General features: G+C 41.6%; 1 protein-coding gene across 1 annotated transcript in view; it reads left to right on the top strand.

Annotated features, from left to right (window-relative positions):
* Nucleotides 1-13,340, top strand: part of LOC142491020 (zona pellucida-like domain-containing protein 1) — a 172,154-nt gene that overhangs the window by 113,074 nt on the left and 45,740 nt on the right. The window lies entirely within an intron of this gene.

Below are 13,340 nucleotides of genomic sequence, written 5' to 3'. Positions count from 1 at the left end.
AGTACTTCAAGCATTATAAATAGAGTCACATGGTCAAGCTGCTTGAAGTTTCCTTTAATCCTCAGCAATGTAATCACTTCCACACTCAGAATCATCTACATTATTCTATGGAGATGCCTCCTCCTGGAAAGTCATTAATTCTTACATAGTGATGTGCCAAACTACCAAATTCACATTTTACCATAACTGTTTCCTGGCGAACTTTTAAGGGCTATAAGTTTCTCAGAAACAGGGCTGCCAACAGCTTTCCCAAGGCCCAGGACTTAGTCCTGTCCCATGGGGCAGTTAAGTGAGGTGCGGGAGTTCCGCCAGTTGAAACCCTCTTTGCTACTTGGCCCCTATCAGGACTCACATGTAAATCCACGTGGAGAGTCGGTAAGTACCTTGGTTATCACAGAGAGCTGAGACCAGGAATCCTGATTCACAGTGCAATGGAAGTGAAGTGTCCAGGGAGAAGCTGGCAAGAGGGAGGTCAGATGATCCAAGGTCAGGGCCGTTAGCACACAGCACAGTTGTCGAACAAGTCTAAGGGCAGAGCAGGAAGCAGGCAGCTGAGTAAATGGAATAGCCGAATTGGTACCAGGTTTTGTAAATATCCAGCAGCAAGTCTGGGAGTTTTACAGGCAGCAGAGAAACAGTAAACCAGCCTACAGGGTAGCAAGCTTGGTGTGAAGCACAGGAAGTAGGGAAAGTTGCTGTCTTATAGGCAAGGAGTCAGGTGTTATAGTAAGCATAACTGTCTAGTGAGGGCCTGTGCCGGTCCTTACAGCCCCGGGACAGTTGTTACAATGATCCCACTCTGTGGGTGGGCCTGTTCAGAAATCAAACATTTTCACCATCATGTCGCTGTTTCACCTGTGAACTGCAGCTCAGTCACAATTTGCAGGAAATGTCAAACATTTATTTCTCCCCAGTAAAAATTATATTGCAGGCCCTGGATAGGAGCTCTGACTGATTCTCAAAGCATGTAGCACACTAATGAAACATAAATATTTTATTTTGGTTACATTTTGTGATAACAGTTGTGGTGTGTATTTCAATGCTCCAGTCTTGACAGAATATGTGGATCTGGGTTTGCACCTCTGTGTTGACTCCTTGCTGTATAACAATGTGACCAAAACATTAAAGAGTTTATTTACTATTACTGTAAAAAAAGAAATAAAATTAAAATATTTGAGTCATAAATCTCTATGGTGCTTATTTTATCCTTTCTGGTGGGGAAGTCCAATAACAAAGAAACCTTAATGCATTAACAATATGACAAATTATCCAGTTCATTTATATATATTTTTTCTTCTCATAAGTATGGGTTATTTAGTTAAATCTTTTGGCCAAGACATGTTAAGCCTGTAATAAAATCAAAGTTGACGCTTTAAGCAGGTTCCTACACGACCAATTTTATACTGTGTCCTTTGTATTTCCTCCACTGTATAGAGAAATGGGAAAATGTCGATCGGCTGTGGCGGATGGTCCCTCTGCGGCCGAACGCTGGCAGTCATTTGGTTGCGGCGAAACGGCCGCGGCCAAATGTCCCATTCCGACTGGAAGATCATTGGGGAGGACTTCACCCAGTAGTGCCTAGACAAAGCTGACGATGATGATGATGATGATATATGTTATTTGAGTCTACTGTACCGACACACTTTATTCGAGCAAATACCCAGTATGTACCTGGCAGATACCTGGAATGCGCCGCTCCTCACTTCTGACAAGCCCCGTTGCATTTGCCTTCCCAGCCTGGGTTCATGCCTGGCTGATGGGCGGCTGATCTGTTAAATGATAATGATTAGGATTTAATAGGCTGCAATGCTTCGCGTGTCTACCAGATGGCATAAATTCATGAATTGTAATGCAGTATATATATATACTGTGCAGTATTGCAGCCAGCGGGAATAAAATGCTTCAATCCCTGCCTGGAAAATACCTCAATGCACTCGGGCAGAAAACAGTCACAAACCTCAATACACCCGGGTATACCCGAATTCGTGGGACTAGCCGAGCTCGAATAAAGTGTGTCGCCAGTGTATGTCAATTCATGGGTACTTCTATATTTGCGTCTGAGGGCAAACAAACTCCTAAGGGTGCGTCCCCGCCAGCGCTGAGCGGGCTGAGCAGGCTAACATATATATAAATATGTAAGTTCCCGCTCACGCGGTGCACGCAGCGCGCGGCGCTCGTGCGCAGGCACATACGCTGACCTGCGTTCGACGCTTACCAAAACAAAAAACTATACTTCCCTGCGCACTCATCTGCCGCCCCCCTTCCCCCTCCCCCTTCCCCCCCGCGTGCTTGCGTAAATCGGAGGACACCCGGCACACATGCTTGGAGCGCTCTCCAAGCATGAGCGCGCTCTGCACCAGCGGGGACTCAGTCTAAGACCCAAGTTGCTTACACATTTATATTTACAATGTATTTAAACACTTCTATTTCACAAGATCACACAAGCACAATTTTATTCCCACAAATGTGGATTTAGCCTTGATGTTAGTATCTGCTATTATCTAATGGTACTTTGCTAGGCGGAGGGCATCAAAGCGCACTCTCACCCTAGTGTAGAAGAATAAAACAAAATTTACATTTGATCTGCTATAGAAAGGGACATTCAAAATAGTTACCTTAATATGACAGTTTAAAGCGTCCCAACCCAAGATTTCTCTATTTGGCCACTTTCAGAAATATACGTTGTGCATGGGTGTATTTCTTTGGGTTATTGTTTTTACAAGAGATAAAACTGATCCATCAAAATATGTCTAATACTTCTTTGGAACTCATCACCCTCTTTCCATTTAAAAACATTTAGTAAACAAAAAAGTATTAAATCTAATATTTTCTAATTGTGATGGTAGGGGGAGCGTGACATGCATACTAAAGGTTAAGTAGCGAATAAAAGATGGTGGTTCACTGCATTTTTTTTTGAAGGGCTGGATGCAAGTTGATGAGATTAAAAAATGAGAACAGGCGCGAAACAGGTCAGAGAATTTTTTTTACATGTTAGTCCAGTGCTGATTAAACTAGTTTTTAAATCTCATTGACTTGGGTCCAGCCCTTTTCAAAAATTTTTTTGCAGTGCACCGCCATCTTTTCTCCGCTACACTACATTCAAAAATCCAGCACGCTCAACAGAAAGAAACCGCCAGGAACTATGGTATTGTGAGTAAAGAGCCATTAACTTACCACATGGAGTGATACTTTACCTATTCCAAGTCACCAGGTCAGGGTCAGTTGTTTGCGAAAGTCGCACCTTGTCCCGTGGCGAGAAAAAATTGTAAACCCCTTAGGATTTTCACATATTTCACATGTTTCAATTCTAAAATGTTATTAGATCTTGATCTAAGTCCTAATAATAGATAAAGATAACTTGATCAAACAAATTACACAAAAACCTGATACTGTTTCAACATTTATTTGTCCACAAAGATTCAACATTCAATATACAAGTGTAAAAAGTATGCAAACTTTTAGATTCAGTGCCTGGTGGCACCCCCTTGAACAGGAATGAATTGAACTAAGCATTTCCTCTAACTGCTGATCAGTCTCTCACATCGGTTTTGAGGAATTTTGGCCCATTCTTCCTTACAAAACTGCTTCAACTCAGTGACATTTGAGGGCTTCCTTGCATGGACAGTTCTCTTCAGGTCCTGCCACAACATTTCAACAGGGTTTAGGTCTGGACTTTAACTAGACTATTCTAAAACATGGAATTTCTTCTTCTGTAGCCATTATTTTTTTATATAGATCTGCTTGTATGTTTAGGATCATTGTCTTGCTGCATGACCCACTTTCGTTCAGCTTCAGCTCACGAACAGATGTCATGACATTCTCCTCTAGAATCTGATACAATGCAGCATTCATGGTACTGTAAATGATGGCAAGCCATTCAGGTCCAAAGACAGCAATGCAGCCCCAAACCATAACACTCCCACCCCCATGTTTGATGGTTAGGATGTGGTTCTTCTGTTCGAACGCAGGTTTGGTTTTCGCCAAAATTAACATTTCTCATGTGGCCAAAAAAAATCTATATGGGATTCATCTTTCCAGAGAACCTTGTTCCAGAAGTCTAGTAGATCATCTATGTAGATCATCTATGTGCTCTTTGATGAACTTCAGATGGGCAGAAATTTTCTTTTTAGAGTTCAATTGATTGATCCTGGATATCCTCCCATTAGCACTATTCTTGTTCAGTCTTTTTCTGATAGTTGAGTCATGAAAATCACATTAGCCACGGCAAGACTAACCTGTTCAGTAGTTCCTTGGATGTTGCTGTGGGTTCTTTGTGACATTCTGGATGATTTGCCGGTTTGTTCTTGACGAGATTTTGGTAGGACGATTGCTCCTTGGTAGAGTGATTGTGGTCTTGAAATTTCTCCATTTGCAGATGCTCTGTCTGACAGTGAATTAGTGGATCACCAATTCCTTAGAAATGGAGTTGTAACCCTTTCTAGACTGATGAGCATCAATAACCGCTATTCTGAGGTCCTCAGTATGACGTGTTTCCACACACCTATATGTCGAAGACCAAACTCACAACGTGTCTGATCTTTATTTAGGTTGGGGACTTCCAAACTTACCACAGAAGATCTGCCTAGTTATTTAAACACCTGATTCTAATTATCCCCTTTAATTTAGCTGATAAAAACAGGGTTTCACTTACTTTTGCACATATGGATATACTTAGTGTACAAAAAGCGCTAATATCACCCTAAAAATAAAATTAGTGATTCTATATATTATAACAAAACATCAGTAAATAAAGTCCAATTGTATGATCCTGTGATGTAGTCCAAATAGCAGCCTAAAAAGTCCACTTTGTGTCTAATGTCCAGTATAGAATGCAAAACATAACAGACCTCTCTTGCGCTGAGGAATATAAGCACGATGGGGCTAAAATGGAATAATCTTGAATCTTAGGAATGAAGTACCTCAGGAAAGGGAGACAAGAAAAACATATACACTACTATAGTGCATTATCCTAAGATACAATTGATTGGCAAGGTATGCAAGGCAAAGGATTTAATAATAGTATTAAAAAAGAGTAAAATGCACATGTGAACACACACACTGTGTTCACAACAATAACAAAGGACTGATGTCACACTCTCCTCCGCCGTGGGTTAAAATTGGAAACCTACTCACATCAAGTGACTAGGTCTAAAGCCTCAATGTGGACAATCTCACACGCAGATTGGACTTGGCTCCGTCTGTGGATGGTGTTCTCCGTCACGTTGTCAGCCTCGAGGCGCCAGCTCCTTCAAATCAGCAACTACTCCGCTGTTCCCGATGACGTCACACGCTATGCATCCGCTACGATGTCCCTGCTGTGCCACAATCCAATGCGTTTCTAGACTCAAAATAGCTGGTCTCTTCATCTGGGATATGCATCAAGGCTAGCTTTAAGGTTATTTATACCCTATTAGGTCCCAGATCATACATGTAATTGATAAATATGCCTGATTGCGCAAATACCAGCTGACTGCTGGATCAACATGACTGACATGAAATATACAACATAATTAACATGAAATATGACATGCATTAAGTATAAAAGGGTCAGAATAAATGGATGCACAGACATAAACACGACATTATGATAAATGACATAACAATAAATGAATAAGTGCATATAAAAACCATAATAAGCAACAATAATAAAATAAATAAAATGAAATAAATCATAAAGTCTAATTGATAGATGGAAGACCACTTAACCTAAACTAAATGTTAGTATGTAAACCTATACGAGGTATGCATATTAATATCTATTGTGAAAATATAAATGTGAACGAGTGCTGGGATATGTAAATCCAAAGGACTACCTACTTTGTATACTGACTAACAATGTGTACTATGATTAATGTGAAATCATTACGGATTAGTGTGCAGCTATAAGTAGGGGAAAGTAGGAAGGAATCGGCTCGCCATACTAAAAAGCCTACAAGGAAACACATTGGGAAAATACACCTAACTCAAAACCAATAACTTATAATTAATTATTTTTAAAAAGCCACTAAGTCAAATTCTATGTTGAGTCCTTGAGGACTCATTTTTTTGAGCTCAAAAATCCAATAGGATTCCCTTTAGGAAATTTGGTTCACCCTGTCGCCCCCCCTAGTTAAAACTGGGACATTCAATGGCATGACATCTAAGCCCCACTGGACTCTGTGAATGCACCTGTTTAAAATGGTGTGATACATTATGACACTCAATTCCTCTCTTAATATTGTATATGTGTTCTCTCAGCCTAACCTGGAGTGTCCTGCTTGTGCAGCCCACATACAGCTGCGGCCCCTTTTATTCTCCAACACCTCCGAATTTTTTCAGGGATTTTTTCCGAATGCCACACACTTCACTTCACTTCACCACGTTCATGCCGCATTCATGTTGCATTCATGCCGGCGTCACCCGCGGTTGATGTGTTTATTGATGTGTTTATTGATAATGATTCGGATTTAATTGGTTGCAATTCTTCGCGTATCCGTCAGGTGGCAGATATTAATGAATTGTAATGCGCATGCGCTTCAGTAATGTGTCGACTTGCAGGTGTTTAAAAAAATACCACAGTGGTCCATTGTAAATTGGCCTTGGTACTGAAGAAGTTACAATTATGTATCAATTTAGGCTTTTCATATTAAAAAATACATGCACAATGTCTGGTGTTTTATTGTCCTGAGAGTCCCGACATGAGTGCACCATTGCAGTCCGTGTTCCAAAACCCGACAGAACGTACGTTTATTTAATATGGGCCGCGATTAATGCAACAGATGATAAGATGGCAACAGTTGGTCAAATTTATCAGTATTTTATCGAAAACTATGACTTTTACAAATTTTCACCAGATGCTCATGTGTGGAAGCATGCAATAAGGAAAAAAGTTATGTATCGATCCGTTTTTTTTTGTATTGATCCCGGTGTTATTGGAGGGTATTGGTGTGTAGCACTAGATTTTTCCCGTATCTTTGATCATGGAGACTTCAAAGGCGAAAGCTCATGTTAAAACCAACTAAGAAACGTCAGTCGCTGGCAAGCAATGCGTCATTGACAGCGACAGCGCCAGCATCCAATAACGGTCTGACCATCAGTGAAAACCTGGTGAACGGCAACCCTTGCTGTCTGTCCCCGCCCGGATACCTGCAGCCTGAGACAGATTTTGCATACAGATTCCAGCAAGCTTGCATGTACCAAAGCGATTTCCAGTCTCATCCGCTGGCACCTGTCAACTACGTGAATAATCAAGAATACGGGACTGGCACTGGCTCGGCGCAAGCTGATTGGCAAAGTATATGGTGAGTAATGTTGCCATATTTTATTCTGTTTTTGAAATATCAATATCAATGCACAGTCAAGCGATTCTCCTGTAAGCAATATCATTGGCTGAGCAGCTTCTACAGTAGATACTGCACAATTGGTGGAAAGCTAGGCGCATGCGCATTGGAACCTTCTTGAAACGCATATGCATCTACAGTAGGCGCATGCGCATGTGAACAGGAGATGCCCCCGACAAAATTATTGGTGGGACTGACTGTGGGAACTTCTTTAGGGTACTGACTGACCATTACAGTAAAACTTGTACTTTTGTTTTTCCTCAGAAAAGAAAACTTTGTCATCTCATGCGGAAAACGGCAAATGGAGGGATTTCGATGGATAATATCGCTTTGTGTAACAATGCCTGCACATTGCTGAATCTGATTTAAAAACCCACGTACCGGAGTGTACAGTTTAGTGGCCGTGTTATTGATTAGGATAGAATACCTGAAACAGTATGCTGTTGTTTTCAAACCGTATACAATACATTTTTATATATACTGCTGCGGCCAGCTTGATTCTAACATTTGCCCGTAATTTTCCGGGGCTTTTTTCGGCTGGCGCCGAACTTGGCCGCGCGCCAGCTGCATCTTCCCCGCATCTTCCCCTCCCCGCGTGCGCATCTTCCTAGCGGTTCCCCTCCCCTTGCGACTCCCTGGCTGCTCCCCCTGGCTGCTCCTCTGCTTAGCGCAGCTTTGCGCATCTTCCCCTTACCCCTGCTTACCCCTTCAGCCTTCGGGATGCCGGGGAACGCGCCAGGAAAAAAAAAAAACAGCCGCGTCTGCCCGCACATTGCCCGCACATTGCCCGCACATTGCGGTGGTGGCCGCAGGAGAATAAAGGCGTCCGCCACTGTATATACTGTATAATAAACACGAAAAATTAAAAGTATGCATTTATTCTACATGTATTCCAGTACATATGTGTATTCTATACCCGTACAGCATTTATTGTTTTAATACTCTTGTGATGTACAGTACTGAGCATGCCTACAGTATAGTACAGTACTGTACAGTATGCCTGGACAGTACTGTATTTTCTAGAAACACTGTATTTTGTTACAGTATAAAAGGAGACAATGGAACAATTTAAAACAAATCAACATTTTCTTTTATTGGTGGAGTAATTACAAAAACATTTATTTACAAATACAATTTAAAAACATTTTAAGTGTACAGCAATTCAAAACATTAACAGGTGTATGGTTTACTGCTAGTGAAAACATTTATGTACAGAAAGTCAAAACATTTACAGTAGGATGGTGTACAGAACAGTCAGTCAGGCCTGCACAACTCCAGTCCTCGAGGGCCGCAAACAGGCCCGGTTTTCAGGATAACCTTGAAAAACGGGTCTGTTTGTGGCCCACGAGGACAGGAATTGTGCAGGTCTTGTGTAAGTAAAAACATGGTGTTCGTAAAAAAAAATCTTTATTAATAAAATTTTAAACACGCAACATCTCCTTTATTAAAGTACAGAAAGTCAAAATATTTACAGTAGGATGGTGTACAGTACAGTAAATCAGGCCTGCACAACTCCAGTCCTCGAGGGCCGCAAACAGGCCCGGTTTTATCCTGAAAACCGGGCCTGTTTGCGGCCCTCGAGGACTGGAGTTGTGCAGGTCTTGTGTAAGTCAAAACATTTCTTTATTAATAAAAGTTAAAACAAGCAACAAGTCAAAAAATAAACAACAGTTGAACAGTCACACAAATTCGATCCCCACCAGATTGTCCTTCCAGGTCCGATGCATTGTATGACGCAAAATGCCATTAATGAACGATTTTCATTAAAGGATCTGAAATTGAAAAATAGCGCCGCAATTCCTCCACAATAGTCCTTTTTAAATTTTCAGGAAGCGCCCTTTTTTCACGATTTCCTTCGTAGTTTACATTTTTGGCCCAACCGCAGTACACCAAGTAGGACACGTGGTGCTTAAAAATTAACATGCCATACTTCTGGGGTAAACCAGCACTCATCACCCTATACTTCTCCCTGAGTGCTGGTGGCAGCTCGCACCGGTTGATGTCGGGCACCATATCGATGCAAGCGTATGTAGGTTGGATTCCGGGAGCGGGTGTTCTTCAGGGAGTGGGTGTGCTTGTGGCAGCGAGCGAGGGTAGGTTGTCTTGTAGGAAGCTTTCCTCCTGTCTTGGTCGCCGTGTTGTCTCCTGGCGTGGTCTTGACGGGGTTGTCATATTATCCTCGTCAACGGCATACATGTACACAAATTCTTCTGGTGGAGGGGGTGCGCTTGGTGTTGGAAGGTGGTCGAAGGTCCCATTCATCACATCCATGCCACCCTCCTGCTCTGGCGTCGGGGATAAAGGGGCATTGAACACCGAGCAAATTATGTATCCCCGCAATGTCAGTCTCTATCTTCTCCATCCGTTGATCGATCTTCTCCATCCGTTGATCCATCTTCTCCATCCGTTGATCCATCTTCTCCATCCGTTGATCCATATTTAGCATGGTCTCTAAAACAAGATCTATCTTAACCAGCATAGTAGAGTTCCCGGGGATATCGACACTTAAACCATTCAGCATGCGGTCTAACGAGCTGGTTCTTGTGCATGGGGTGCTGTGGACATCTGGGTGAATGGGTGCTATGGAGGATGAGATGGGGGTTCCCTGGAGAGAAGCGGCAGCATCGTCGAAGAGGGATGAAGAAAGTAACCTGTGGATTTCCGGGCGAGAAGCGGCAGAGTCGTCTAAGTGTAATGGAGAAAGTGACCCGTGGATTTCCGGGAGACCAGCGGCAGTGTCGTTGAAGAGTAGTGGAGAAGATGGGCTGTGGGTTTCCGGGAGAGCAGCGGCAGCGTCGTGGATGAGTAGTCGAGAAGATGGGCTGTAGATTTCCGGGAGAGCAGCGGCAGAGACGTCGAAGCGTAATCGAGGAAGTGGCCTGCGGTTCGATGGGTTGGCTGCCATTTGTTTTGCCTTGAGTGTACATCACCGAATTTCTTCTTAACATAATAAGGCTTACGTGTATTAAAACCCTTAGCCTTTGGGGTCAGCAGAAGGTTTTCTTTATTAGCCTTAGCCTGTCGCTTTGGCCTTGGCTTGGAAACGGCTGCCGCCTTTCGCTTTTTCTGTGTGATAGGCACGGCAGAGGCGAGTGGCTTCCTGCATCCGTAGAATCGGGGTTGATCCATGGAAGCAGATGGCACAATGCAGTATCTGGACAAGGGCAAGTTCAGATACAGATAATCGAGTGGTGGGCTATGCAAAGTGTGTAAGCTTTTATGCATGGCGATGAGGTACAGGTGTTAAAAGTGGGTGTACTCTAATGTGAGTCATTAACGTATAAATACACCATCCATTTTGTGGATTCACTGCACATTGAATACACATCGACTAAATATCGAATATACATTCTTGTGCTTGTATTTCTTTCTACTTGCAGCTACAGTAAGCCTGTTAAAAAGATTTCAAAGGATCTCAGCATGAGAATTAAGGAGATGTACACGAGCGGACAACGAATTGCAGATATCCAACGCTGGTTAGCTGCTTCTGGCCTCAACCACCGTGTGCTATCATGAACACGGAAAAATCAGACAACGCACGAGTACACCAACGGTAACTAACGCGTAAGTATATTTATATAACTATGTAATACAGTATATCTATTATTGTTTATATTGCTGCATATTAATAGAACTATATAGTATAGATCTATCTAATGTTATAGTTAAATCGGTATATTTATCTAACTACAGTATATAATACAGTATATCTATTATTGTTTATATTGCTGCATACTAATAGAACTATATAGTATAGATCTATCTAACATTATGGTTATTTCTGTTTATTTCTATTACTATATAATATAGTATATCTATCTATTATTGTTTATATTGCTGCATCTATAATTGTTTACTGTAAATGATGTGCTGTACTTGTGGCCTACTGCACTGTAACTTACTGGATTGTTGTTTTTCTGTACACTGTAGGGAGACAACTCTTCTGGTCGACAAAATAAGTGAAGAGAATGATGAGAAGAGTGCCTTAAGGGTCAAATACACTCTGCTGCAAAATCACAATCTGAGACCAGCATAAAGAAGATGAGACGCAGAATTGGATGGAAATATAGACGTGTGAGGTTAGTACTGTACCTATAAAATTATTCCTTGTCATTACAGAGCGTAACCCATGATAAGGGGCGTTAACAAGATCAAGAGAGTGGTCCAGGCCCAGGCATGGATCGACAGTGGAGAAACTTTCCAGGATTGCATCTTCACTGACGAGTCTACTGTATCGCTGGATAGATTTGCCACCTTTGCATTCCACAAAAAAGGTCGCATATCTATGAAGCCGCGTCCATAACACCCAGTGAAGATGCATGTGTGGGGTGCCATCTCTAGGCGTGGACCAGTATGCATTGTCATATTTGAAGGTAAAATAAGTCACACGCTTTTGCCTTATGCACTGTACTGTTCTAGTGTGCAGTTTTTTGAGCACTTTTCTTTTCTTGTTATAGGAATCATGAATAAAGCTTTTTTCCAAGAGCAAATTGTGCCTGAGATTGTGGAATACATCACACGTGAGTTCCCAGATGGTCACCGTTTCTACCAGGACAACGATCCGAAGCACACCGCGTCAACAGCGCATATCCTTGAGCGCGGTATCAACTGGGTGAAGACGCCAGCGGAATAAGTGCGGTAACCGTGTCTCATTTTTTCCCACTGTCTTTAACTAATTGTCCTTTTTTTCCCCCTCCAATGACAGATCGCCAGACTTCAATCCTATCGAAATGGTCTGGCATCAGCTGAAGGACCATATTCGAAAAGTCGTGAAACCCTCCAAAAAGGATGAGTTGACGCAAGGCATAATGAGTTTTTGGAATGATGTACTCACCGTGGAACGATGCAATAAATATATTGACCATATTGCGACTGTGTTGCCCATTGTGATCGCGCGTAATGGGCAAGCATCAGGAAGGTAGTATGGTATAGTACTGTGCTGTAGTATGGTACTGTAAGTACAGTATGATACAGGTAAGTATGGCACAGATTTTTTTTCCTGAGAGAGCAGCACTAGCCACCTGGTTACATAGTATTTAACAGTAGTTACAGTATACAGTAGTTCCTGTATAGACTAGTTTGACAGTACTATCTGGATACTTTAGTCCAATATGGAGTAGCTATACAGTACAAAATACATAATACAGTATGCGCATAACTGCACTAATTTTTTCTTTTCTTGTCTTTTCAGAAAAAAAAAGATTGACAGGGCGAGAACGGGGTTATCATGTGTAAAGTTTGTGAACTGTGTGTACAGTTAAGTGTATCTAAAGTGCAGTCATGATTTACACAAAACCTCCCCTCTCTCAATGAACTACACAGAATGAGGAAGAAGATAAAGACGGAAAATTTGTATTACTGTTTTTATTATTATCAATGTGCATTATTCATGATTATCCACCGGTCCTCAATTTTCACCCCCCCCCTCTCTCAATGATTATTTGTATTTTTCTTTCCTGATAAAATAAAATACATATATAATTACATTAAGATTTTATTTCTTTGAACTTTAAAGTCACTGTGAAAGTGTGTGGCGGGGATTCTTCAAGAAAACATACAGTTTTAATAATTGGTTACCTTTTTAATAATTGGTTACATAATCAGATTAACATAAGGGAAAGCCAACAATATGAAAATTAACGAATGGTGTGTGAGGTTGAAAAGCACAATGACAAGCTTTAGAAACGGAATGGTTCTGGAGAGGTGTCGATAAGAGGTTGTAATCCTTGAGCGAGCCCTCTGTGTGTCTGCGGGGGGAGGGGGCTAAAGCTGCATGAAGGATTAGCTGTATTGTAGTTCAAAGACCTGACATATTTTCAACAGGCAGGTCATCATAATAATTTGATCCCCACACCCCCAAATACATAAAAACCACACAAATCAACCATCAACCAAATCAAACGCACAGTGTCGCAGTCAAAAGCTACAGCACAGATTTAATATCATAATATCAAGATGGTTTAGGCAGGCTTGTAGAGAAAATAAAAATAACAAATGACGAGAAAAAAATATATATTTACA

This window comes from Ascaphus truei, chromosome 3 (genome assembly GCF_040206685.1).
Source record: "Ascaphus truei isolate aAscTru1 chromosome 3, aAscTru1.hap1, whole genome shotgun sequence".
Taxonomy (NCBI): Eukaryota; Metazoa; Chordata; class Amphibia; order Anura; family Ascaphidae; genus Ascaphus; species Ascaphus truei.
The sequence above is the reverse complement of the archived record's forward strand: the minus strand, read 5'-3'. Positions and strand labels throughout refer to the sequence as shown.